This window comes from Mus musculus, chromosome 13, assembly GCF_000001635.26.
Source record: "Mus musculus strain C57BL/6J chromosome 13, GRCm38.p6 C57BL/6J".
NCBI classification, from domain to species: Eukaryota; Metazoa; Chordata; class Mammalia; order Rodentia; family Muridae; genus Mus; species Mus musculus.
In genome coordinates, this window is record NC_000079.6 from 8,635,534 (window position 1) to 8,661,911 (window position 26,378).

Sequence of the window (26,378 nt, forward strand, 5' to 3'; positions counted from 1 at the left end):
CAGGAGAACACTGCTAAAGAGTTACAAGTCCTTAAAGAAAAACAGGAAAACACCCAAACAGGTGATGGAAATGAACAAAATAATATTAGACCTAAAAAGGGAAGTAGACACAATAAAGAAAACCCAAAGTGAGGCAACACTGGAGAAATAAACCCTAGGAAAGAAATCTAGGACCATAGATGTGAGCATCAGCAACAGAATACAAGAGATGGGAGAGAGAATCTCAGGTACAGAAGATTCCATAGAGAACATGGACTAATCAATCAAAGAAAATGAAAAATGCAGAAAGATCCTAAATCAAAACATCCAGGAAATCCAGTACACAATGAGAAGACCAAACCTACGGATAATAGAAGTAGATGAGAATGAAAATTTTCAACTTAAAGGGCAGGCAAATATCTTCAACAAAATTATAGAAGAAAACTTCCCATACCTAAAGAAAGAGATGCCCATGAACATACAAAAAGCCTACAGAACACCAAATAGACTGGACCAGAAAAGAAATTCCCCCCGACACATAATAATCAGAACAACAAATGCACTAAATAAAGATAGAATATTAAAAGCAGTAAGGAAAAAAGGTCAAGTAACATATACAGGCAGGCCTATCAGAATTACACCAGATTTTTCACCAGTGACTATGAAAGCCAGAAGATCCTGGACAGATGTTATACAGACACTAGGAGAACACAAATGCCAGCCCAGGCTACTATACCCAGCCAAACTTTCAATTACCATACATGGAGAAACCAAAGTATTCCATGACAAAACCAAATTCCCACATTATCTTTCCACGAATCCAGCCCTTCAAAGGATAATAACAGAAAAAAAAATACAGGGATAGAAACCACGTCCTAGAAAAAGCAAGAAAGTAATCCTTCAACAAACCTAAAAGAAGACAGCCACAAGAACAGAATGCCAACTTTAACAACAAAAACAACAGGAAGCAACAATTACTTTTCCTTAATATCTCTTAATATCAAAGGACTCAACTCCCCAATAAAAAGACATAGACTAACAGACTGGCTACACAAACAGGATAACATTTTGCTGCTTACAGGAAACCCATCTCAGGGAAAAAGACAGACACTACCTCAGAATGAAAGGCTGGAAAACAATTTTCTAAGCAACTGGTCTGAAGAAACAAAATGGAATAGCCATTCTAATATCTAAGAAAATCGATTTCCAACCCAAAGTATTCAAAAAAGACAAGGAGGGACACTTTATACTCATCAAAGGTAAAATCTTACAAGAGGAACTCTCAATTCTGAATATCTATGCTCCAAATACAAGGGCAGCCACATTCAATAAAGAAACTTTAGTAAAGCTCAAAGCACACATTACACCTCACACAATACTAGTGTGAGACTTCAACACACCACTTTCATCAATGAACAAATCATGGAAACAAAAACTAAACAGGGACACAGTGAAACTAACAGAAGTTATGAAACAAATGGATCTAACAGATATCTACAGAACATTTTATCCTAAAACAAAAGGATATACCTTCTTGTCAGCACCTCATGGTACCTTCTCCAAAATTGACCACATAATTGGTGACAAAACAAGCCTCAACAGATACAAAAATATTGAAATTGTCCCATGCATCCTATCAGAACACCATGGACTAAGGCTGATCTTAAATAACAAAATAAATAATAGAAAGCCAACATTCAAGTGGAAACTGAATAACACTCTTCTCAATGATAACTTGGTCAAGGAAGGAATAAAGAAAGAAATAGATTACTTTTTAGAGTTTAATGAAAATGAAGCCACAACATACCCAAACTTATGGGACACAATGAAAGCATTGCTAAGAAGAAAACCCATAGCTCTGGGTGCCTCCACAAAGAAACTAGAAAGAGCACACACTAGAAGCTTGACAACACACCTAAAAGCTCTAGAACAAAAGGAAGCAAATTCACCCAAGAGGAGTAGACAGCAGTAAATAATCAAACTCAGGGGCAAAATCAACCAAGTGGAAACAAGAAGAACTATTCAAAGAATCAACCAAACGAGAAGCTGGTTCTTTGAAAAAAATCAACAAGATAGATAAACCCTTAGCCAGACTCACTAGAGGGCACAGGGACAGCATCATAATTAAGAAAATCAGAAATGAAAAGGGAGACATAACAACAGATCATGAAGAAGTCCAAAACACCATCAGATGCTTCTACAAAAGGCTATACTCAACAAAACTGGAGAACCTGGATGAAATGGACAAGTTTCTAGACAGACACCAGGTACCAAAGTTAAATCAGGATCAGGTTAATGATCTAAACAGTCCTATATCCCCTAAAGAAATAGAAACAGTCATTAATAGTCTTCCAACCAAAAAAAATCCCAGGACCAGATGGGTTTAGTGCAGAGTTCTACCAGACCTTCAAAGAAGATCTAATCCCAGTTCTGCACAAACTATTCCACAAAATAGAAGCAGAAGGTACTCTACCCAACTCATTCTATGAAGCCACAATTACTCTGATACCTAAACCACAGAAAGACCCAACAAACATAGAGAACTTCAGACCAATTTCCCTTATGAATATCGATGCAAAAATCCTCAATACAATTCTTGCTAACCGAATCCAAGAACACATCAAAACAATCATCCATTCTGACCAAGTAGGTTTCATTCCAGGGATGCAGGGATGGTTTAATATGTGGAAATGCATCAACATAATCCACTATATAAACAAACTCAAAGACAAAAACCACATGATCATCTCATTAGATGAGGAGAAAGCATTTGACAAAATTCAACACCCATTCATGATAAAAGTCATGGAAAAATCAGGAATTCATGCCCATACCTAAACATGATAAAAAAACAATCTACAGCAAACCAGTAGCCAACATCAAAGTAAATGGTGAGAAGATGGAAGCAATCCCACTAAAATCAGGGACTAGACAAGGCTGCCCACTTTCTTCCTAGTTATTCAATATAGTACTTGAAGTCCTAGCCAGAGCAATTAGACAACAAAAGGAGATCAAGGGGATACAAATTGGAAAGGAAGAAGTCAAAATATCACTTTTTGAAGATGATATGATAGTATATATAAGTGACCCTAAAAATTCCACCGGAGAACACCTAAACCTGATAAACAGCTTCAGTGAAGTAGCTGGATATAAAATTAACTCAAACAAGTCAATGGCCTTTCTCTACACAAAGGATAAACAGTTTGAGAAAGAAATTAGGGAAACAACACCCTTCTCAATAGTCACAAATAATATAAAATATCTCGGCGTGACTCTAACTAAGGAAGTAAAAGATCTGTATGATAAAAACTTCATGTCTCTGAAGAAAGAAATTAAAGAAGATCTCAGAAGATGGAAAGATCTCCCATGCTCATGGATTGGCAGGATCAACATTGTAAAAATGGCTATCTTGCCAAAAGCAATCTACAGATTCAATGCAATCCCCATCAAATTTCCAACTCAATTCTTCAACAAATTAGAAAGGGCAATCTGCAAATTCATCTGGAATAACAAAAAACCTAGGATAGCAAAAACTCTTCTCAAGGATAAAAAATTCTCTGGTGGAATCACCATGCCTGACCTAAAGCTGTACTACAGAGCAATTGTGATAAAAACTGCATGATACTGGTACAGTGACAGACAAGTAGACCAATGGAATAGAATTGAAGACCCAGAAATGAACCCACACACCTATGGTCACTTGATTTTTGACAAGGGAGCTAAAACCATCCAGTGGAAAAATGACAACATTTTCAACAAATAGTGCTGGCACAACTGGTGGTTATCATGTAGAAGAATGTGAATTGATCCAATCCTATCTCCTTGTACTAAGGTCAAATCTAAGTGGATTAAGGAACTTCACATAAAACCAGAGACACTGAAACAGAGGAGAAAGTAGGGAAATCCTCAAAGATATGGGCACAGGGGAAAAATTCCTGAATAGAACAGCAATGGCTTTTGCTGTAAGATCGAGAATTGACAAATGGGACTTCATAAAACTGCAAAGTTTCTGCAAGTCAAAAGACACTGTCAATAAGACAAAAAGGCCACCAACAAATTGGAAAAGGATCTTTACCTATCCTAAATCAGATAGAGGACTAATATCCAACATATATAAAGAACTCAAGAAGGTGCACTCCAGAAAATTAAATAACCCCATCAAAAAATGGGGCTCAGAGATAAACAAAGAATTCTCACCTGAGCAATACCGAATGGCTGAGAAGCACCTGAAAAAATGTTCAGCATCCTTAATCATCAGGGAAATGCAAATCAAAACAACCCTGAAATTCCACCTCACACCAGTCAGAATGGCTAAGATCAAAAATTCAGGTGACAACAGATGCTGTCGAGGATGTGGAGAAAGAGGAACACGCCTCCATTGTTGGTGGAATTGCAAGCTTGTACAACCACTCTGGAAATCAGTCTGGCGGTTCCTCAGAGAACTGGACATGGTACTAAGAGGATCCCTCAATACCTCTCCTGGTATCCAGAAGATGTCCCAACAGGTAATAAGGACACATACTCTACTATGTTCATAGCAGCCTTATTTATAATAACCAGAAGCTGGAAAGAACCCAAATGCCCCTCAACAGAGGAATGGATACAGAAAATGTGGTACATTTACACAATGGAGTACTACTCAGCTATTAAAAAGAATGAATTTGTGAAATTCCTAGGCAAATGGATGGACCTGGAGGGCATCATCCTGGGTGAGGTAACCCAATCACAAAAGAACTCACACAATATGTACTCACTGATAAGTGGATATTAGCCCAGATACTTAGAATACCCAAGATATAAGATACAATTTGCTAAACACATGAAACTCAAGAAGAACGATGACCAAAGTGTGGACACTTTGCCCCTTCTTAGAATTGGGAACAAAACACCCATGGAAGGATTTACAGAGACAAAGTTTGGAGCTGTGACAAAAGGATGGACCATCTAGAGACTGTCATATCCGGGGATCCATCCCATAATCAACTTCCAAACGCTGACACCATTGCATACACTAGCAAGATTTTGCTGAAAGGACCCAGATATAGCTGTCTCTTGTGAGACTATGCCAGGGCCTAGCAAACACAGAAGTGAATGCTCACAGTCAGCTATTGGTTGGATCACAGGCCCCCAATGGAGAATCTAGAGAAAGTACCCAAGGAGCTGGGGGGATCTGCAACCCTTGAGGTGGAACAACAATATGAACTAACCAGTACCCCCAGAGCTCATGTCTCTAGCTGCATTTGTATCAGAAGATTGCCTAGTCGGCCATCATTGTAAAGAGAGGCCCATTGGTCTTGCAAACTTTATATGCCTCAGTACAGGGGAACGCCGGGACCAAGAAGTAGGAGTGGGTAGGTGGGGGAGTGGGTGGGGGAGCGTGTGGGGGACTTTTGGGATAGCATTGGAAATGTAAATGAAATAAATACCTAATTAAAAAACTTATTGATCAAAAAAAAAAGTCACTCAGCTAAGATAGTACAAGTATATGCTTATTTTTCCCACATTTTCTTGAATTGATGACCCAATATAGCCCTTATCCCAATGGTTGTATCAGATGGATCAACAAATAATCAATATAAAACATTATGACAATGACATGTATTTTGGCTTGCAGGGGTCGGGAAAGGGGAAGCATAGGTCAAAGCCAAAAGAACAAGTGTTTTCCATGGGGATGGATAGCTGTGACATGTCTCTGCTCTGCTCTGTTCTTGCCACAGCTCCTAAAATGTTTAATGATGACTGTCCTAGATTGGGTCACAACCCACATGCACTGTTTAGACTTCTCTTGCTATTTTAATCTATGTTGCTTCTCTCTAGGATCTAATCTCAGAATAAAGAAAGTAGACATGGGGGAGGGGGAGGCTTGAGTAAACAGGTCCAAGGGCCTCTTCTTTATGGAATATAAGTCAGTGTGACATTGACATTGGCTTTGACACGGTTTTGGAAAGCAGATACTGACAACCCCTACTTGGCCAGTAGCTAAAACTGTGAACCAACTTCAGCAACACAAATAGCACTTTCTTTATGGAACAACTACCTCTCCCATGGGACGCTTGCTCTCGGATATTCATAAATACTTCCTCTTCTTTATGTCTTTCTCAACCCAGCTGAACACAAACAACTATGAATCAATCCCAGACCGATGGTCTCATCTGTTCTCCCCGTTGTATGAGCGCACTAATATGAGTTTAAAGATTCTAATTAAACCCACACGCAAAATCTTCTCAAGCAGACCAGAAAGCATCAGCTTGACAGAACCAGAAATATTACAGCTTTCCAATGCGGCTTCTATGAGCTGTGTTTTCTTTATAAAATTCCATTCCACATTGATTACTACAGCAATAGCTACTGTTAATGTGTGTGAAGAGTTTTGCGGAGATCCAAAATCTTGAATGATTGCAAATGTGCTCTGTCAACAGGTGGACAGGCATATACTGCTGCGTATAATCCGCATCCCTTGAGTACTGGAGATACAAGGCCCAGCGCTCTTATCTCAGGTTTGGCTGAAATCTCCAATTAGCGAAAAAGAAAAGGATAAGAAACTGGAAGGCTTTTCTGACATTTTAATCAAACAGCCCACAGGCTGTAGCTCAAATTCAAACATCAGGATTCTAATTCTAATGCTGCCCAGTTCCTGTGAGCTTCCTTCTATGTGGGTCTCCTCACTGGCACAGAAGGGAGGGACAAATAACATCACCCTGGTGCCTGGGTTTTGGGGAGTCAGGCATTTTCAGATATTGTCTTTCTCTCTTACTGGGAGGAGTGCCTGCCCTTCCTGTGCTACTGATTAGAAACGATGTTTGAACTTGTACTTCCTTTGGCCTTCTACTCCGCTGCAGATGCCACTGAGCTGGACAGTGGCCAGGTAAATTCACAAAGTAGGTAGAAAAAGACAGAGGGCAGAAACTGTCAGGGATGGCAGGGAAAGAAAGGCAGCTCACAGTACTAGGAAACCTCTATCAAACATACAGGAATGTCTGTCCTTCTGTCCGTGGGCTGACTGCAGTCCAGAAAAGCTATGAATAAGGTACAAAACACAATTGTAAATACTCTTAAAGTAGTCTGAGAATTTTTTGTATCTTGTGTACATGCATGTTTGCATGTTCTTATGTGTGTGTGTGTATGGGGGGGGGGTACTTATGCACATGTATGCACGTGGTGACCAGAGGTTGATGCCACGTGTTTCCTTAGATCACTTTCCGCCTTATAAATTGATTCAAAGTATCTCTCTTGAACCCAGAACTTCGGCTAATCTCGCTAGCCAGCCAGTTACTACCTCTCAGGCATGGAATACATGCTAGCCACCATCTGCAAGTGACATTTGTGTGGGTGCTGAGGATCTGAGGTCCAGTCTTCATGATTGCTTAGCGAACCATCTCCCCAGCTCTGTGGAATATTGTGTTCATTTGTAGCTTGTATAGTTATACAGTTGCAGATAAACATTGTAGATGACTACATTGTGCCATAATGTCATTAAAAAAAAATGTGTGCTCTTAGAACCCTCATCCACATGGAGGACACCCCTAATTCTCATAGCACTGACTACTCATAGAGCTATGATCTTCCTCTTACTTTATGCAGATTTTTGATTTTCAAAACATTGTTTCCTTTGTTTTTTGTTTGTTTGTTTGTTTGTTTAGAGTCTTTATTCGAGCTAATAGCATAGAATTGGAAACCGCTAACACCACCAAATTGAGATATCTCAATGCCATGAAGCTGAAATTTAACAATGTTCACAGATATCAGTCTATTATATTTCAATTATAATCCATCCCATCATGCATATGAAAGACTTTTTCTAGTCCATGGGTCAAGAGTGTCTCTTGTAACTAACAACCCACCTACCACAGGGAGACTAGAGATCATGGGACATTGGGCTTTGCTTCTGACATGGGGCCCAGTGACAGGAATGGGTGGTGACCAAACAAGTCTTTCCTCAAAAGGCTAAACCCTGTGAGTGTCCTCCTTCCTGATCAAACCGTGTAGGGTGAAGCCTCGCTGTGGACCCCAGTGCGAGGAAACAGGAAGCTGGACTTTGAGGACCATCTGTGTTTCTTTCTTTTCTAGTTGCTATGACGAAACACCCCAAAAGCAGCCTTTAAAAGAGAGGGTCTATTTCATCTCACAGACTGACAGCATAGTCCATCAGAGTAGGGAGGGTGTGGTAGTTAGAGAAGCTCTGAATATTGCAGGAACTTTGAAGCAGCTGGGCACACTGAATCCACAACCTGGAAGCTGAGAGAGATGGATGCCGGACCTCAGCTCACTTTCTCTTTTCCTTTTCCTTCAGTCTGAGACCCCACTACAGGGAATGGTACCACTCCTATTCTCGGTGGGCTTTATATCTTCAGTTAAACCCCTCTAGAGATACCCTAGCACACACTTCCAGAGGTGTGTCTCCTGGGCAATCCCAAGTCAAGTGAAGTTGACAAGGAAGATTAGTTAGCACACTGCCTTTCCAGTGTTCTCACCAGCGGTGTCTGCCTGCAGGTCGTGAACTTCCTGCTCTCTCCTGATCAGCAGCTGCTACTGTTTGAATGTGAAATCTTCTCATGAGTTTTAACAGTTGGTCCCTGGATGGCAGTACTATTATGGGAAGTAAGACCTTTTGGACATGGGACCTAGCTAGAGGATGTGGGGTCAGAGGAACAAGGTTTCTGGATTATAGCCTAGCCTGGTTCCAGCCTGAGTTTTCTGTTTCCTGATCTATTGAGAAGTGAGCAAATTATGATGGAACAAGAGGTACTTCCTCACAAACACCAACCTCCCCAACCCAAGCTTCCTTTCCTAAACTGCTCGGTCAGTATTTAGTGATGAAAAAAGTACAGAACAGCTTTCTAAATTCATGCTTGTTTACACAGATCCCCTATCTCTCAGAATTCTTCAGGATCAGAGGGAAATACTTCCATAGGGAAACTTCACCTGATTGGAAGCCCTAAGTCAATTCAGGTGGCCTGGGAAGAAGCATATGGATCCAGATGCCCTCGAGTGACTCCTGTCTGTGTCGAGAAGTTGGGTGCCATTTGTTCCCTTAAACTACTAGAGTGAAAGTAGTCATAGACATGAAACTTGTATGCAGAATTGGAATGTTTTGGTGGTATCTGCATAAGTAATTGCATTCAAAAGTAAGGTATTGCATTCAAAGCTTGTGGGCTCATTTTGCCTAAGAACATAAGGGGGACTCTCTCTGTCTCCTGTCTCTGTCTCTGTCTCTGTCTGTGTCCTCTCTCTCTCTCTTTCTCTCTCTCTCTCTCTCTCTCTCTCTCTCTCTCTCTCTCTCTCTTCAGGGAATCTGAATTTGTATGGATCATGGATTCACAACTTAGGGTCTGTGTGTGCTCTTAGCAAGGAATCTTATTTTTCTAAGCCTCCACTTCATCTTCTGCAAAACAGGTTAATATCTGCAGTAGCCTCTAAGTCCTAACATAGACTGTGTATGCTGGTTACCGGGAACAGCGCCTGTTACACAATGAACCCTGGAGATATGCTAGCTGCTGCTTATCACACAATGTTTACTACTTCCTCTTTGTATCAGAGATTCGTGTGTGTGTGTGGGGGGGGGGGAGAGCAAAACCTTGTCTTTTCTGTTTCTGTATTTCATTAGTACTTTGCTCAATTAGTTTTGATTGATTCTTTCCCTCTGGGGACAAGTATGGAGATGAACAAAAAGCAAAGATACTTGGGAAGTAATATTATCACCATGGCTTCTTTTCAGTCCACCCTGGAGACAGCACAGCTTGCCCATAAGAATAACTCTGATGGATACCTGTCAGTTCCTCCCTAGTCTGCATTTGAGTCAGGGTGCACACCTGCAAACTTCACAGTTTGCGCACAATTTGATTGGGACAGATCATGTGAGTCCACCGGATGTTGTGAACACAAAGACCATTTAAATAAAGTTCTTATCCTGGGAGCACAAGTTTAATAAGGACAGTGTACATGTGACCAGTCACAAAATAGCGGCATGAGTCATGGAGCCAGAGGAAGGAGCACTGACGTCAGAAAGCAGGGCAGGGAGGGAACAAGGAGCTAACAACACTGGACGGCGTAACTCCAAGTAAAAGTTACTAATGTTTGAATGTAATGTGGCTAGAGATACTGGCTTCCAATTTTTATAAAATAATTCTTTTAAGTGTAATAAAGTGCTATAAAAATAAATTTAATTAACGATCATTTCCTTGCCCCCCAAAATTACAATGTTTTTACAAAAAAAAAAAAAAATGACTCAATGGAATGGTTGATAGGTATGTTACTGCTTAGTTTGGCTGTGTCCGTGGGTGTAGAGTAAAGGTCAGATTGTAGCCTGGAATTCCTCATGATTCAACCCACCATTCAAGTTCTTTTAAAGTAAATGGCACCATGAATATGGAAAATGACTCACAAGGGTAACTGTAGTCAGTCAGAGAGCTAACCCAGCCCGAAGGAGGGAGGCTGCAAGTAAGCAGTCTGACCTAGAAGACATAGTTCAGAAAAGGTCAGTTTCCTGTCAGCAAAATCTGGTTGGCATCCACAATAGTGTCTGGGTTTAGTGGTTGTTTATGGGATGGATCCCCCCAGGTGGGACAGTCTCTGGATGGTCATTCCTTTAGTCACTGCTCTAAACTTTGTCTCTGTAACTCCTTCCATGAGTATTTTGTTCTAAGAAGGATCAAAGTATCCACACTTTGGTCTTCCTTCTTCTTGAGTTTCATGTGTTTTGCAAATTGTATCTGTGAGGCTCTGCCAGTGCCTGGCAAATACAAGTGGATGCTCACAGTCATCCATTGGACAGAGCACAGGGTCCCCAATGAAGGAGCTAGGGAAAGTACCCAAGGAGCTGAAGGAGTTTGCAGGCCCCTAGGAGGAACAACAATATGAAGTAACCACTATCTCCAGAGATCCCTGGGACTAAACCACCAACCAAAGAAAACAAATAGTGGGACTCTTGTCTCTAGCTGCATATGTAACAGAGGACAACCTAGTCGGTCATCAATGGGAGGAGAAGCCCTTGGTCTTGCGAAAATTCTATGCCCCAATATAGGGAAATGCCAGGGCCAGGAAGAGGGAGTGGGTGGGTTGGGGAGCAGGGAGAGGAGGGAGGGGATAGAGGATTTTAAGAGAGGAAACTAGGAAAGGGGATAGCATTTGAAATGTAAATAAAGAAAATATATAATTAAAAACAATATATAATTTCATTAAAAAAAAGAAAAGATTAGTTTGACAAATACCCTCTCAAAGTCACCTGTGCCTGCTTAACACATCAAAGCACATCATTTAGCCTACAGTGGAGAAAGCTTAACTCTTACACTGTAAGTACCTGTTTTCACATTTCTCCTACGGAGCCTGATGTTTATACAAGGGTGCATGATAAGAACAGAGTTGATGGTTTCTGGGCGGAGAAGGTGTTGGCATGCACTTGTGAATGGGTGCATGGAGGCCAGAAGCCTACCTTGAGTGTCATTCCGCAAGTACCATCATCTGGATTTCATTTGGTTTCTGAGACTGACTTCCTCTTTTGTCCTGAAGCTCACCGGGTAGGGCAGACTGGCTGTAACTAGTCCCGAGGGATGGCCCATCTTGTTTTCCTTGATGTTTGTATGCCACCAAGCTGGCTTTTTCACATGGGTTCTGAGGCCAGGACTCAGGTCCTCTGAAAGAGATGGAAAGCTCTGAGAAAGTTCTCTTTTTGGCGCCTACAGTTCATCTGGGAGGGCTAGATGCTAAAGAACCAAGGTGTGGTATAAGCATCTTAGGTGCACAGATTACTTTAACCCATCATGGCCTTTTATAATGAAGACACAGTTCCTATTTGAGGGCTGAGGAAATGGAGACCTATTTATGATGTCACACCTCAGCTAAGCAACAAAGCCAGGATATGAATCTGGGTTCCAGTATCTTAATAATGCCCATTTTGAAGTCCTAATCTATATAATCTCCCAGAGTATAATAATACCTGGATGAAATTTGTGTTGGTCAACATATTGCATAACAAAGTCCCAGCACTTAGTTGTCTAAGAGAATAGCATAATTAATCTTGATCACAAGCCCACCATTAGGGAAGTTTTCAGCATGTATGGCTCATTTGTGGTCCTTGTGAAATTAGACAGAATGGTTCAGTGTAGTCCAGACCTCATCCACCAGAAAGCTACCCAGAAGGGCAGGTTGAGTTTGCTATTGTTAGGTTATTCCTCTTGCTTCTGGTCCTCTCCAGGCATTTCCTGAGAGAAAAAAATAAATGTGTCAGCCTTGTTGGCTAGGTAGCCACTGAGAAGAGAGCCCATTGGTCAGTGGGAGATGTAAAGTTTACTGTGTGATGACCAATGGGATGAAACTGCTGATGAATTATGGCTGAAGAATGAAATCTGCCAGAAAATCTGATTATGAATCTGAAAACCCATGATACAGCTAAGCAGAAAACTCCAAACTAGAACATAGAAAAGACCCCTGAGGTGACACTTGCAGTCTTGTAATGTGGCCAGCAAACAAGGGCACTGAAGATGCTCCTTAAAATGAATATGTTTCTGCTTGGGGAGGTCACGTGATGTTCTCCTCACCTTTAAAATATGTCATCAAATGTGACACTGACAGAAGTCAACCACAGATCTGGCTCCAGGTGTAGGACCTTTCCCACTCCACCATGGCTACAACACTGGACATTCATTTTTTTTCATGTCTTTCATTCAGCTTTTTGTCAGTCTGTAGGTAATTTGAGATATAAAAGAACTGAATAGTCAGACCATTTGAACTGCTTAGTTGGACAGCGATTTTCAGCAGTCCTCAATTTTGAAATTAATGATGCTTTGTTATAATTGTCAGCAAAAAGGACTCATGACCAAGACATCCAGAATGCCTTTTACAGCTAGGTATAAATGAATATGAACACAGAAGCTGAACAAGATCCGCCAACATTTCCTCTGATTATCCCCAACCCCTGATCTGCTGTCCTACTGGGTTGGTTTGTTTGTTTGTTTGTTTGTTTTGCCTAGCAGTATTTCTCTGACCTTCTCAGTTCTAGAAAGGTAGATCGTTCAAGAGAAGCACAAATCCATTGCATAGTATGGAAGATGTACTCCATTACCAAGTGGATGCTTGACACCCCACCCCCACCCCACACCAAACCCCATCTCATCACAACCTTCACACCACAACACTCGACCATGCAAAACAAAATTCACAAGAGAAAAAGAGCAACGAGAATGCTGCAGTCTAGATTCCCAGAGTCGGTCTTTCCCAACCCACATGCAAATCTAACCTTTTTTGATATTTCAGCATTATAAACACAAAGATGGGATTTCAGCAGGAAAAATATTTACTAAAGGCTTTCTCCCTTATAATCTATTGATTTTAATATCCCTACCACTTTGGCAGAATGTCAGTTTTACCCCAAGGACTACTATTACAAATTTGAACACAATTTATTTATTTATGCCACTCAAAATATTAGCTCTGGAAATGAATAAGGTTTGAGTCTTACAATGTTCCCATTTAAAGTTTGTTTTTCTGATTTGAATAATGCTGGTAAATTGCTATGATAATCATGGCCAAGAGGCAAAATGCAGGCAGCTAATGTAGAAGCCCACACAGCATTTTGTCTTCTGTTTCTAGGAAGTTCAGTAACACACAGCTCATTAAATGTGGGTCAACTTCCCCACTTAACCTTTGGAATGCGAAGCACCTGATCACTATCATTTAACAAGAAGCCGAATCCTCTCTCCTGTGACTGCTTCTGCTGCATGCCCAGCTTATGCCAATTTGGTCATTACAAGCTTCCATATTGGGTCTCTAGATTTGTGGAAATCTAGGTCCAGAAGAAGACAGGCAGAGTAGTCCCTCAGGACTCTCAAGAGTCCCTGCCTACCACCAACCTCAACTGCCAACATCCATCCCCCATGATAGAAGGCAAGGCTGTTCCATTAGGTTTCATAGGAGGGGTGCTTCTCCCTCACAGTATAAATGGTATCCTGAGAGGCTATAAATGACTGTAGAAGACACATTAAGCATCCCATGCTACCAAGGGACCCTTTAGCAGGCATTTTCTAAATTGCTAAATCACCAACAGTAACCAAGTCCAGCTGGACGACTCTCTTCTTCATATTTAATGAAGGATTTATGTGGCAAACCGTTGATTAGCCCTGGCTTTTGGAGCAGGTTTAGAGTCTCCCTGTAGAGCACTTTCTGTGTCTCACAGAAGCCTCTTGCCTGCCTTTGTCCCAGCTCTCGGGTCCTCCCTTGTTCTAGGAACACTGTCTGTCTACACATTAACCATGGATAGTCATTAAGGGGTCCATAGCACACACCACCTATGCAGTTATTCAAAGCTGGAGTCACATGTATAAGTAGACTTCCTTTTATGTGTGTCTATGTCTACATCTGCACATCTGTAAATGTGTGTGCAGGTGCACTTGGGAACATGTGCATGCGGAGGCCAGAGCTCAGTTTCAGGTAACATTCCTCAGGAGCTGTCCACCTTAGTTTTTGAGACGGTCTCTCACTGAGACCTGATGCTTTACTGATCAGGCTACATTGACTGGCCAGCAAACTCCAAGGACCCATTTGTCTCTGTCACCCAAGACTGGTTTGAGGGGCTTCACTACCACATCTTGCCTTTTTTTTTTAATTCTGAAGAGCAAACCCAAGACCACATGCTTACACAGGATCCCCTTTACTGACCAAGTCTTTCTTGCTAGTTATGAAGGATCTAAACTGTATGGTCAGATTTCTGTCATGACATCATTCATGGAATAGCCTCAGAGAAGCATCAGATAGCATGTAGATATAGCCCCAGCTTGGAACTTAGACAAACCCCTTTCATACTAGCCTCAACTACACACTTGTTTTAAAAATAAAAACATTGACCATGTTACCATATCTCTTAAAATTTCTGCATCCACATGATCCCATGACAGGACTAGCAATCCACAGTGACACAGGTGGTGAGATAAAATGGCATTGCAGTGGTCCCCAGTAGAATTTTCATTGATGATCAAGAGTCTGGGAAAAAGTGATGCACAGTCACTCCTGGAGGGACAGTAGCAGCTGGCAAAAGCATACTTACAGTGAAAGGCATTAAGTTCCCTAGGCCAGTGATGGTCTTCACAATTCATCTAAGGAGGCTGAAAACCAAAGTACAAACTGCACATCACACAGTGGATTTGGAGAAATCTCAGTGCACCCGTATGACTAATTCATGTCACCTACAGGACATGAATAATGGGCTACATACGCTGTCGTGAATTCAGACAGAAATAGAGCTGATAGTATGATTTTAACCACAAAATTGTTCATGAGGATCAAGAGCAAAAAACAACAACAATAAAAATGCAGGTAAAGTACTTAGAAAGTGTTTGGTATGTGATAAAGTGCCCTAGACAGTCGATGTCATTTGCTGCAGTCACTATTAAGCAATCCAGACTCAATTAAAATGCTACTTGTCTGCAAGAGCTATGAAACATTGTGCATATATGATACAAAAAGTAGGCAGAAAAATACTGATATAAGTAATAGCAAGAGTGAAGCTCAGCTTCTAAATTCTATAAGAGTTGGGAGGAAAACAGTGAGCGCCAAGAGTACCACATCCAGGTGGCCTTTATAACGGAGCTGGCAAGTCAACTGTGTTGAGAAACAAACTTAGGTTTACTCAGGTTTTCTTCCAGTTTCGGTATGAAATGCCTCCCCATAGACACCGTGATTGAACATGCAGTCACTAACTGGTGGCACAGTTTGGGAAGCTATGAAACCTTGAGGAGGTGTGTCCTGGCTGCCTGAGACAGGTCACTGGGGGAAAGCCTTTGGGGTTATAACCCAGCTATAGTACCTGTCTGACTCTCTATTACCTGGTCTACCATGTCTTACCTCCTGCCACCACAGACAGAGTCAGCCTAGTTGGCATGCCTTCTCAGCTATAATGAACTCTATCCGCTGAACTGTGAGCCAAAATAAACTATTCCTCCCATAAATTGCTTCTTGCCAGATATTTGGTCACAGCGACGAGAAAAAAAATGATTAGTATATATCAACTTTCTATGATTCAAATCCAAAGCTCAAATGGACAGAAACTATAGACACATGTTATAATCACTATGGTTGCTACTCCACAGACTTAGACACAAAGGCATACAAGCACAGGTGCATGTTGCTCATAATATACAGTATAATGTCTTCATTCTCCAAGTAGGAGGAGGGGGTCTTACACTAAGCTTCAAAATAACAATATAGTGTAACCTGGCTCACAAGCTCACTTACTCTTTAAGTTGTTTTGTGCTAAATGTATACACATTTATCAACCACAGAAGCTTGAATAAACTCCAGGCAGTACTGTAAGCATACTTTGGGATTCAAATTTATAAAACTAATCTAGGATGGGAAAATGACTTACTAGGTAAAGCTTTTGCCATGCATGTGTGAACTAGAGTTTAGAACCCTAGCTGGATGGTCATGGTTGCCTGCCTATAATCCCAGCACATGGTGATCAGAGGCAACGGATCCTTGGATTCTAGAGAGTCTAAGGGAATCAGTGATCTCTCGGTTAAAGAGAGACCCTGCCTTATTATATAAGGTGGAGAGCAATCATGGAAGATAGTTGAGGCCTTCATTTGACCTCCACATGCACACCCACACACGTGCAAGCACATAAATACATAGGCATGCATACTATATATTCATGTGCATGCAGAAAAATGCTAGTCAAACACAAGCTCGGATCTAAGCACTGTAGCTGCTTCCAGTGTAAACCAGTTGTTGAGTATGAAAGCAAATGCAATCACTACAAGACCTGGTGGGTTCGGTTTGCAGTAAACAAAGTTGACTGCACACGCACCATGTAATTAAAATGATGAAATTCTACTGTCCAATTAGGCAACTATGTTTCCCTGTAAGAATCCCAAATTTTTGTCGTGCTTCTAAACCCCACATAATCAAAACTAATGTCATTTACATACACAAATTCAACCCAGGAAAAACAACGTACAGATGCATCATTTAAAATAGATGCACTTTGGAGTCAGCAGACAAGTGAAGGGCTTTCTTGAGGAAATAGAAAGTGGAAGGATGGAAAGCAGAAAAGCTAAAAGCCATGATTACTCTGGACTTTTCCAATGATTCTAGAAGGTTTAAATAATAATAATAATAATATTAATAACTTGTTCAAAACCCAGGAAATTATACACAAAGTATAAAAACACATAAACATTCTGTCAAATCATCCTTTGCAAAACCCATCTTTAAAGTGATCTAGGTTAGAGCAGGAAGGTAGCTTCGTCAGTAAAGTGCTTACCGTTCAAGCCTGAGTCCAGTCCTCTGTGTCCACTGAAAATTCCGAGGGTGGTGGCACAGTGCCAGGGAAACAGAAAGTAGACCCCTGGGGTTTGTTGATGAGCCAGTCCTGAGGTGCCAGTGAAATTGCCCGTCTCTCTTTCTGGTGAACAGTGGTGCGCATACATGACTGCACAAGGTGCAGGGAATACAGTGACAAAGGAGAGGCCAGATATAAACATATAAATCTACCATCTCCTCAAAGGCTCAGGGAACATCATGAAAGAAGTTTTTTGTTTTTTTAATGTAAAGTCCAAAAATCGGGAGAAGAGATGTGAAAGATTATCTTCTGGACATGACACTGCCATTGCAGTCATGCACTTGTGTCTGAGAAGACCTGCCCTGCATCTACACAAGAATGAGCCCAACAATAGTCAGGTGTGAATAAAGGAGGGTCCAGGAGGCACTGAACTATGTTCTTAATGTTGCCTTCAGTCATGTACCTGCTGATGACTTCATCAGGCTACAGCAGATGATGCCAATCCAACTATCACATAGTCAGCCCTGGTTAAACTAAATGGCTAAATGGAAACCAGTGTAAATCTGAGTAAGGGGCTAGTGGGGAAGCGTTCAAGTTGACAGGCATGGGAGGAAGAAGAGATGGTCCTGGAGAGAGTAATCATAATATACTATATACATTTATAAAATCATCAAATAGCAAAATTAATCAATAAAAATGGTGCACAACTCCTGAGGAATGGCACCTGAAGTTGTCCTCAAGCTTCCATGTGTATACTCGTGCATACACACATACTCATGTAAACGTGTGAACACACAAAACTAAGTGAATGAGTAAATAAAAGTGACTTGGGGCAATGATAGAAATGCACATGTTTATACCTTTTATGGTAATACATGGCTGAAATTCAGGGAGACTGAGGCATGAACTTAAGGCTAGCCTGACTACACAGAGAGACCTTGTTTAAAAAGCAAATAAGTAAAAGAGATGATAGATCATTATATATGTGTGTATCATATATATATATATACATATATATATATGAATGACAGAGATAATGACTAGATAGATAATAGATATGATAGATTGATAGATAGATAGATGGATGGATGATAAATACAATAGACAGATAATTGAAACACAAAGGTAGTGCATGTCTCAGGATATTTGAAATCCTAACTGAGCTGGACCCCATGGCATACATTCACAGCCTCATGAGGTTGAGACAAGAGGATTTGAGCCCAAGAGTTCAAAACTAGACTATAGTGAGCCTCCATCTCAGAACAAAAACTAAAATGAACACCAAAGTTGTCCTTACAGCATGAGGAGTGTAAGAATCTATAATGAACATGTCTCCAGAACAACACAGAAGCAAAGAAAAAGACATCGGGGAGTTTGGGTTCCCCAGGCAGGTGGGGGGGGGGGAGGCGGGGTATCAGTAGAAGTCAGCTGCTTATATGTGTTAAGATCTTCAAAGGGAAGTGGAGAGTCTCATGTTGCAGCCATGAGCAAGACAGGGAAAAATGTTCACAAAAGTTAACTCTGGGGGGATCTGTTCCAGTCGGGGCCACCCCCACCATGTTCCTTCTGAGCCCAGCGGAGGCCACTAAGGGCTCCAGAGTGCTCTCCATGCCACAGGACCTCGGAAACACCTCGAGATCATGGGTGAGTGGAACGCAACATCAGCTCCAAAGAATTGTGGAGGTCTTGTGCCAACAGGAACAGTGACAAAGGAACCCCGCCCGACCCGGGATCCATTCAGGTCGAGATCAGCCCTGCCATCTTCTGCATGAACCCAGCCGAGGGCTTCTAGAGCACCAGAGGACTCTTCACACTGCAGGACCCCTAGCACACTCTGGATCTCCTGATCACCTGAGAACACTTGGGCAATAGAAGCAACAGAGCTTCTTGGTCAGGGTCCTGTCTGGCCTTCATCCTCAGCCATGAGGCAGAGCTGAGACCCAGACCCCTGGGCACATTCCTTGCCAGAGGAGAGTCTGCCTATAAGGAGAGTTCTGACCCCAGAACTCAGGAGGTGGATCAGAGCTCCAGAGTGCTGGACACCTGCCCTGAAAGAAGAGAGCTTGCCTGCAGAGAGTGCTCTAAACACCTGAACTCAGGAAAGAGTTGGACTCCCAGTAGTACTGACAGAGACTAAAAGAATCACAGGAGGATCAAGCTCCAACCAGAGACAGCTTGAACATTAACACCAGAGATTTCCAGATGGTGAGAGGCAAAAGTAAGGTAAGAATCTTACTAACAGAAACCAAGAACACTGGGCATCATCAGAACCCAGTACATACACAAAAATGAGTCCTGGATACCCCAACACACCCGAAAAGCAAGACTCAGATTTAAAATCATATCTCATGATGATGGTAGAAGATTTTAAGAATGGCAATAATAACTCACTTTAAAAAATACAGGAGAACACTGCTAAACAGGTAGAAGCTCTTAAAGAGGAAGCACAAAAATCCCTCAAGGAATTAAAGGAGAACACTGCTAAACAGGTAGAAGTCCTTAAAGAACTACAGGAAAACACTGCTAAACAGGTAGAGGAAACACAAAAATCCCTTTAAAACTTACAGGAAAACACAACAAAATAGGCAATGTAATTGAACAAAACAATCCAGGATCTAAAAATGGAAGTAGAAACAATGAAGAAAACCCAAAGGGAGACAACTCTGGAGACAGAAACCCTACGAAAGAAATCAAGAACCATAGACATGAGCATCAGCAACAGAATACAAGAGATGGAAAAGAGAATCTCAGGTGCAGAAGATTCCATAGGGAACATGCACACAACAATCAAAGAAAATGCAAAAAGATCCTAACTCAAAACTTCCAGGAAATCCAGGACACAATGTGAAGACCAAACTTATGGATAATAGGAATAGATGAGAATGAAGATTTTCAACTTAAAGGGCCAGCAAATATCTTCAACAAAATTATAGAAGAAAACTTCCCATACCTAAAGAAAGAGATGCCCATGAACATACAAGAAGCCTACAGAACTCCAAATAGACTGGACCAGAAAAGAAATTCCTCCGGACACATAATAATCAGAACAACAAATGCACTAAATAAAGACAGAATATTAAATGCAGTAAGGGAAAAAGGTCAAGCAACATATAAAGGCAGGCCTATTAGACTTACTCCAGACTTCTCACCAGAGACTATTAAAGCCAGAAGATCCTGGACAGATGTTATGCAGACACTAAGAGAACACATATGCCAGCCCAGGCTACGATACCCAGCAAAACTCTCAATTACCATAGATGAAGAAGCCAAAGTAATCCATGACAAAACCAAATTCACACAATATCTTCCCACGAATCCAGCCCTTCAAAGGATAATAAAGGGAAAATACCAACACAAAGATGGAAATTACAACCTAGAAAAAGCAAGAAAGTAATCCATTAACAAAACTAAAAGAAGACAGCCACAAGAACAGATTCCCAACTTTAGCAACAAAAATGACAGGAAACACCAACTACTTTTCTTTGATGTCTCTTAACATCAATGGACTCAATTCCCCCCCCCAAAATAAAAAGACATAGGCTAATAAAGTGGCTATACAAACAGGACCTAACATTTTGCTGCTTACAGGAAACCCACCTCAGGGACAGAGACAGACACTACCTCAGAGTTAAAGGCTGGAAAACAATTTTCCAAGCAAATGGTCTGAAGAAACAAGCTGGAGTAGCCATTCTAGTATTGAATAAAATTGACTTCCAACCCAAAGTTATCAAAAAAAGACAAGGAGGGACACTTCATACTCATCAAAGGTAAACTCTACCAAGACAAGCTCTCAATTCTAAATATCTATGCTCCAAATGCAAGGGCAGCCACATTCATTAAAGAAACTTTAGTAAAGCTCAAAGCACACATTGCACCTCACACAAAAATAGTGGGAGGTTTCAACACCCCACTCTCACCAATGGACAGATCCTGGAAACAGAAACTAAACAGAGACTCATGGACACGAATAGAAGTTATTAAATAAATGGATTTAACAGATATCTACAGAACATTTTATCCTAAAACAAAATGATATACCTTTCTCAGCACCTCATGGTACCTCCTCCAAAATTGACCATATAATTGGTCACAAACAGGCCTCCACAAATACAAAAATATTGAAATTATCCCATGCATCCTATCAGATCACCTCGAACTAAGGCTGATCTTCAATAACAACATAAATAATAGAAAGCCAACATTCACGTTGAAGCTGAATAAAACTCTACTCAATGATAACTTGATCAAGGAAGAAATAAAGAAAGAAACTAAAGACTTTTTAGAGTTTAATGAAAATGAAGCAACAACATACCCAAACTTATGGGACACAATGAAAGCAGTCCTAAGAGGAAAACTCATAGCCCTGAGCGCCCCCAAAAAGAAACTAGAGAGAGCATACACTAGCAGTCTGACAGCACACCAGGAGCCTCTAGGAAAAAAGTAAGCAAATTCACCCAAGAGAAGTAGACTATCAGGAAATAATCAAACTTAGGGCTGAAATCAACCAAGTGGAAATAAGAAGAACTATTCAAAGAATCAACCAAACCAGGAGCTGGTTCTTTGAGAAACTCAACAAGATAGTTAAACCCTTAGCCAGACTAATTAGAGGGCACAGGGATAGTATCCTAATTAACAAAATCAGAAATGAAAAAGGAGACATAACACAACAGATCCTGAGGAAATCCAAAACATCATCAGATCCTACTACAAAAGGCTATACTCAACCAAACTGGAAACCCTGGATGAAATGGACAACTTCCTAGACAGATACTAGGTATTAAAGTTAAATCAGGATCAGATTAATGATATTAACAGTTCCATGTCCCCTAAAGAAATAGAAGCAGTCATTAATAGTCTCCCAACCAAAAAAAAAAAGCCAAGGACCAGATAGGTTTAGTGTAGAGTTCTATCAGACCTTCAAAGAAGACTTAATTCCAACTCTACTCAAACTATTCCACAATATAGAAACAGAAGGTACTCTACCCAATTCATTCTATGAAGCCACAATTACTCTGATACCTAAACCACAGAAAGATCCAACAAAGATAGAGAACTTCAGACCAATTTCCCTTATGAATATCAATGCAAAAATACTCAATAAAATTCTCGCTAACCAAATCCAAGAACACATCAAAACAATCATCCATCATGGCCAAGTAGCCTTCATTCCAGGGATGCAGGGATGGGTTAATATATGGAAATCTATCAACATAATCCACTATATAAACAAACTCAAAGGCAAAAATCACATGATCATCTCATTAGATGCTGAGAAAACATTTGACAAGATCCAACACCCCTTCATGATAAAAAGTCATGGAAAGATCAGGAATTCAAGGCCCATACCCAAACATAGTTAAAGCAATCTACAGTAAACCAGTAGCCAACATCAAAGTAAATGGTGAGAAGATGGAAGCAAGCCCACTAAAATCAGGAACCAGACAAGGCTGCCCACTTTCTTCCTAGCTATTCAATATAGTACTTGAAGTCCTAGCCAGAGCAATTTGACAACAAAAGGAGATCAAGGGGATACAAACTGGAAAGGAAGAAGTCAAAATATCACTATTTGAAGATGATATGATAGTATATATAAGTGACCGTAAAAATTCCACCAGAGAACTCCTAAACAGCTTCAGTGAAGTAGCTGGATATAAAATTAACTCAAACAAGTCAATGGCCTTTACACAAAGGATAAACAGACTGAGAAAGAAATTAGGGAAACAACACCCTTCTCAATAGTCACAAATAATATAAAATACCTTGGTGTGACTCTAACTAAGGAAGTGAAAGATCTGTATGATAAGAACTTCAAGTCTCTGAAGAAAGGAATTAAAGAAGATCTCAGAAGATGGAAAAGATCTCCCATGCTCATGGATTGGTAGGATCAATATAGTAAAAATGGCTATCTTGCCAAAAGCAATCTACAGATTCAATGCAATCCCCATCAAAATTCCAACTCAATTCTTCAACAAATTAGAGAGGGAAATCTGCAAATTCATCTGGAATAACAAAAAACCTAAGATAGCAAAAACTATTCTCAACAATAAAAGAACCTCTGGGGGAATCACCTTGCCTGACCTCAAGCTGTACTACAGAGCAATTGTGATAAAAACTGCATGGTACTGATACAATGACAGACAGGTAGATCAATGGAATTGAATTCAAGACCCAGAAATGAATCCACACACCTATGGTCACTTGATCTTTGACAAGGGAGCTAAAGCCATCCAGTGGGGAAAAAAGACAGCATTTTCAACAAATGGTGCTGGTACACCTGGCGGTTATCATATAGAAGAATGATAATTGATCCATTCTTATCTCCTGTACAAAGGTCAAGTCTAAGTGGATCAAAGAACTCCACATAAAATGAGAGACACTGAAATTTATAGAGGAGAAAGTGGGAAAAACCCTCGAAGATATGGGCACAGAGGAAAAATTCCTAAACAGAACAGCAGTGGCCTATGCTGTAAGATCAAGAATCAACAAATGGGACCTCATAAAATTGCAAAGCTTCTGTAGGGCAAAAGATACTGTCAAGAAGACAAAAAGGCCACCAACAGATTGGGAAAGAATTTTTACCAATACTAAATCTGATAGGGGACTAATATCCAATATATACCAAAAGCTCAAGAGGCTGAACTCCAGAAATTCGAATAACCCCATTAAAAATGGGGTACAGAGCTAAAAAAAAATTCTCAACTGAGGAATACCGAAGGGCTGAGAAGCACTTGAAAAAATGTTCAACATCCTTAATCATAAGGGAAATGCAAATCAAAACAACCCTGATATTCCACCTCACACCAGTCACAATGGCTAGGATCAAAAATTCAGGTGACAGCAGATGCTGGCGAGGATGTGGAGAAAAAGGAACACTCCTCCATGGCCGGTGGAATTGCAAGCTGGTACAACCACTCTGGAAATCAGTCTGGTTGTTCCTCAGAAAACTGGACATAGTACTGCAGCTAAATCCAGCAATACCTCTCCTGGGCATATACCCAGTAGATGTTCCAACTGGTAATAAGGACACATGCTCCACTATGTTCATAGATGCCCTATTTATAATAGCCAGAAGCTGGAAAGAACCCAGATGTCCCTCAACAGGTGAATGGATACAGAAAATGTGGTACATTTACACATTGGAGTTTACATAAACAATGAATTTATGAAATTCTTGGACAAATGGATGTATCTGGAGAATATCATCCTGAGTGAGGTAACCCAATCACAAAAGAAGTCACTTGATATGCACTCACTGATAAGTGGATATTAGCCCAGAAACCTAAAATACCCAAGATACAACTTCTAAAACACAAGAAAATCAAGAAGGAAGACCAACGCGTGGATACTTCATTCCTCCCTAAGATACGGAATAAAATATCCATGGAAGGAGTTGCAGAGACAAAGTTTGGAGCTAAGATGAAAGGATGGACCATCCAGAGACTACCCCACCCAGGGGTCCATCCCATAATCAGCCACCAAATGCAGACACTATTGCATACGCCAGCAAGATTTTGCTGAAGGGACCCTGATATAGCTGGAAAATACAGAAAATACAGAAGTGAATGCTCACAGTCATCTATAGGATGGAACACAGGGTCCCCCAATAGGAGCTAGAGAATGTACCCAAGGAGCTGAAGAGGTCTGCAGCCCTATAGGTGGAACAACAATATGAACTAACCAGTATCCCCAGAGCTCGTATCTCTAGCTGCATATATAGCAGAAGATGGTCTAGTCTGCCATCATTGGGAAGAGAGGCCCCTTGGTCTAGCAAACTTTATATGCCCCAGTACAGGGGAACTCCAGGGCCAAGAAGTGGGAGTGAGTGGGTAGGGGAGCAGGGTGGTGGGAGGTTATAGGGGAATTTTATGATAACATTTGAAATGTAAATGAAGAAAATATCTAATAAAAATAATGTGGGGGAAAAAGAAATTAATTCTGCTTAAGCATCAAAGAAATAAGTCTTAATGCTCAACTGGAAAGGCTGTCTTTATTTTAATGTGTTCACCATCCAAGTAAGAAAAGCTAAGAAAATCCTTAATAATTTCTTCTTCTTCTTCTTCTTCTTCTTCTTCTTCTTCTTCTTCTTCTTCTTCTTCTTCTTCTTCTTCTTCTTCTTCTTCTTCCCCTTCCCCTTCCCCTTCCCCTTCCCCTTCCCCTTCCCCTTCCCCTTCCCCTTCCCCTTCCCCTTCTCCTCCTCCTTCTCCTCCTCCTCCTCCTCCTCTTTCTTCTTCTTCCATTCACCTTTGTAAAACATTAGTTAAGAAACATACTTAGTATAAATTTATGGATTCTTCGAACATGTTTTCCAAAATAACAAAGAGAAGGGGGTTACAGTGAAGGAGATGCAAGGGACACCCTCAGAGAGCCTTCTTGGGCTGAAGGCTACAGCTGTCCTGTCTGCCTGGAGTCCTTGACCAGGTGTGAGTGTTAAGGCAGCTAATCTGTACATCTCTCATGACTGCTGCTGAACCCCAGTTGATGAGATACAGAGCAACATCCAATAGGTGTTTTATCAAGGACAACTTTGTACCAAGTTACGGGACTTCTCCAAAACAAATCCCAAGCATTCAAATTCTCTTCCTACTGCTCTAAGGTCATCTGGCACAAAGAAGATAAATACTCCATGCTTTGTGTCTCCTTACCCAAGTGGATCCACACGGCAGAAGGTAAAATTTCATACCTGTGAAGCTTCCATAAGGGCTATTTTCATATTGAAAATGATTACAACTGGCCACCAAAAGAACAGAGAACCCAATCCTTGAAATCTGGCCACATACCTACATACCCCAGGCTACCCATGAGAAACTGCCTACAGTACTGAAGACATCCTAACTTGACACAAGGTTGGAGTGGGTAATTTGTCCTCTGGACCCTCCTTGATTATCACATCAGGTATGGAACTACCACACACAGGTCAGCAAAAGATCATATCTGCCTGGATCATATCTGCCGGTGTTGTTCTCCCTATGGTGTTGCAAGTCTCTAAGGTGTAGGCAAGCAGATGAAGTCCCAAGTGAGTGTTTATTATTAACATGGACGACTATGTCAAGGATCCCAATGCCTCAGACCCATGGGGATATCAAGACCATCCTTGGTCAAGCTCAGGGGCATAGCAAAACTTTCTCGTGGT

At 40.9% G+C, this 26,378-nt stretch overlaps 1 protein-coding gene across 5 annotated transcripts in view; it reads left to right on the forward strand.

Annotated features, from left to right (window-relative positions):
- The window catches only part of Adarb2 (adenosine deaminase, RNA-specific, B2), a 566,237-nt gene that overhangs the window by 433,008 nt on the left and 106,851 nt on the right, over window positions 1–26,378 (forward strand). The gene's annotated exons all lie outside the window — the stretch shown is intronic.